We start from the raw sequence: 3,578 nt of genomic DNA, 5'->3' as shown, positions 1-3,578 counted from the left end.
AGCAGGAATTATCACTGCTTGTTTTGGAACAGAAAGTGACGGTAACCATGGGGTGGAAGAGAGGGGAAGGAGAGGGCTGTAAACATATCACGCTGGCTCTACAGATGCGTTTGTTCCTCTGGTTGTTTCTACCCGTATTTAAACAATTCTCTCCTCACCTTTCCTGTATAACAGCTGACAAGGGAGAGCACTTGTAGGAGGGGTGTAATTCACTCACTAAGTGAGCTTATTGTACCTCAAATCTGCTCCGGTAGAACTGCAGTATAAATACTGACATGGGGAATGAACATTGGGTATAAAGGAAAGAGGTTAGTTCAGAGCCACAAAAGCCAGAGTTTCTAAGAAATCAGCCCAAACTGCTTCACAACCTTGTTGTAGCAATGTGCTTCCAACTTTCCCATCTTCCCCTTCCCTGGTCTTAGTGGAGTTCTGTGTAACAGCGTAATGTCAGTTTACCGTAAGAGAGGAATCTCAAATATCAATGATATCATTACTTCCAGTCTACAACGAGACTATAAATTCCAGCGTTCTAGTGTACTAACCTATAGCGTACCAGAAAAACACCATTTTCAGCGCAGGTAGTACAATACCTGAGTCATTTCTCGTTACACCCTCTGCTACCTTTGTGTCTGTCCAAATATTTCACATGGTTGTTTCAAACAATAAAAATTCATGCGTGTAGTCAGTTAGAACCAGAAGGAAATTACCATTTCTCTTGAAGGAAGCTTCTGTATTTCTTGTTTTTTGTTACTTCTTTATTTTAAAGTTCATTTGATTATCTATTCAAATCACTTCTATATTAAATTTATGCCAGGTTTTCATCAGCTGTGAATTGAAAAAGCAGAGTTACATAATTTCCTCGTCAGAAGTTAAATGCTAAGATGCAAATACTCCTGGGTTTAATTCACATTGCTTCAAGCCTCACAGGGACACGCCTGCTCTGTACTGCCCTATGAAGAATTATTTTTCTGCCTCTTACCTTAGGAGGAAGCCCCTGGTTAGTCTATCTCAGAGCACTGCGGGAGGAGCACGCCGCGGTGCTGATTGCTACAGCTCAGAGACCTTCCTTCGGCAGAGAGAGGACGTTTTTTTCCCCCCAAGAGCCAAAGGATAGACGTGGTACGCGGAGCGGACTTCTCGGTTCTTTGTAGCCGGATGCCAGGATCACTCTCTCTAAACAATATGTGCATGGTTTACAAATCATCAGATGATAGGATGGTGCTTCTAGCCAAAATTATCGTGCAATTATTTTAGTCAGTGGCATCCAACAAAGCCATTCCCTCAAGGCTTGATCCGTGTGGCAATAGTTCGCAAAGTCCCTATGCCCTGTTTTAGCAGGTTCTTCAAATATTACGCGTTCCTCCAGCTCCCAAATTAAATTTTATTGTGTAAAATGGCTAAATAGGAGCCTTTACAGTACAATAGATTCTTACATTTTCTTTACATTCCATTAGTTTTGCTTTGAATCAATGCCCAAGGATCGATCGGTCATGTCCGATTTCATACTCTGTTGCCTGGTGAGTTAATTTAGGATGTGTTAGACTGAGTCTTTGAAAATGGAGGCCACAGGAACCGAGACTCAAGTCTTCAGTTGGAAACACAGGCTTTCAGCACAGTAACCTTTCTTCAGCTGGGTTAGAGAGCCACCCCCAAGCCCACCCAGAACTGGCACCTGCGAGAGACACAATCTAAAACCGGTGTTGCCAAAACAGAATTCCGTGAGAAATCTGAGGTTCTGATGCTAAAGGCTTCTGCTGCCTAGCCTGCCCTGGCCTAAACTTTATGCAAATCCCCAAAGCCCTTTTCTACCCCCTCCTGCTCCACAACTTCTGGCTCTTCCATCTTACAAGGTGTGTGACTGATTTCCCCTTCAGACTCTTTTCAGTAAAGGTATTCCCACTAACCAGGTCTCCAAAGACATGAGCCCCACCTCTTCTTAAGGATTATCTCAGATTTATGTAGCAGGGCCTCCCTCTCCCTCATACAAGCTGCACTTGTCTCCCCGAAAGTCCTGCTTAAACTTGCCTGCAGAGCTTTGCCCTGCAGCAGACGAGGTGGCTACAGCATCTTTCCTCTGGCCTCAGCCTAACACAGCCACTGCACCTGCCCCGGCACCAGGAGGACCTTCACGACAGCTGAGACACAGCACTCCCTGGGGACTGCTGTCCTGTACACGCCTCCTGAGTCCACAGGCAGGGCTCTCAGCCAGTGAGGTGCCTCAGTCCAGAGAAGATTCTAGGCTGCTAACCCTCTATCACCACGAGCCCCGATCTGGCTCGGGTACAAATGGAGTGCTGCCAGAGGCCATTCCGAGTCCTCCTTGGAGCAGCAGGTCTGCAGCAAGGTCCTTCCCAAGGCAAGGAACATCTACTACAGATACTGCTCGAGGCTGAGGGCTGTGCCTTTAACGGGTGAGTGGATGTGTGTTACAGACCCTCCTCTCCCCACTTAAACCCGAAAAGCTTTCAGGTCGCCCTTGTAGTAGCAGCACTGACCATGCTTTGTTAGCCATTTCCTGTGAGCCAGCTCCAGTGGCATCCGAACTAGTGCGTGAACTGTATGGATCCTTGTTTCGCGCAATAAACTGGGGTAGGTTGTGGTTTCATCTCCACCGGTCAGCGGTTTTGGTCCATGGCAGCACTATACTTTCTACTCCTGAGATGTGTGTTAATATCCATTCAAACCATCCAGATCCCACAGGCCGTGCTCATCCGTATGCTCTCACGCTCTCTCTCAAGCCCACGTACTCTCATGTACCTGTCACTGACATTTTATTTTCATGCCTCTTCTTACCAAATTTGGTCAAAGTCCCTGAAGCTTTACCTTGCTGCTTCAGTTGTCTCAGAGCCTGGACACCCTGTGCTGCTTCACCAGAAGATGTGTTGACTCGACATCTCCAGTGGCTGCCACAGCTCCCGGGTTTCTCAAGAGCACCCTCTTCAGCTCTGCTCGCCGTGAGAACTGGGTGAGAGCTGCAGCACCTGTGAATTATTCATCCCACTGGAGCGCGCACTTTGTTGCTCACTGCTGAAGCCCCTCGTTCGGTCCCACCTTTTTCCCCTCAGCAGGTCACAACACAGAACCAGAGGCTGCCTACCTCACTCTGCCCTGCGTAACCTGGTTTAAGGTTTTGGTTTCCTTAGGGGAGGGGTGTGGGGGTGTGTGTGTGTGTGACAGTAGGCTGCTGAAGGACAATTTGCCATGCTTCTGCTTTAGCAGCAGAATAATTGGTGGTGTTAAGCTCATTAATGGACCATACAACTAATTGTACATGGCAGGGAAGCAAGGTCAGGGCATGGGGGTGGTGGAAGACATTGGGTCAAAGAAGAGGAGTGTGGTGTACGCCTTTGTGACTGGAGATGAGCAAGAAACTGTGGTGGCCGAGGACACTTCCTTGCTTCAACATCTGCCATAGGTGAAATCAGCTTACAGCCTGATGCAAACAGGCAGCATTTGTGTGCGGTGGGTGATGTGAGGGTGGGTGTGTTGGCAGGAGGACAGGGAATATCCTGGAGATCAGAGAAATGGGACCTTGACCAGTGACACCCGAGATGGGCAACTGTGAGCAGCAGCACAGC

This window comes from Buceros rhinoceros, unplaced genomic scaffold (genome assembly GCF_000710305.1).
Source record: "Buceros rhinoceros silvestris isolate BGI_N320 unplaced genomic scaffold, ASM71030v1 scaffold4207, whole genome shotgun sequence".
NCBI classification, from domain to species: Eukaryota; Metazoa; Chordata; class Aves; order Bucerotiformes; family Bucerotidae; genus Buceros; species Buceros rhinoceros.
The sequence above is the reverse complement of the archived record's forward strand: the minus strand, read 5'-3'. Positions refer to the sequence as shown.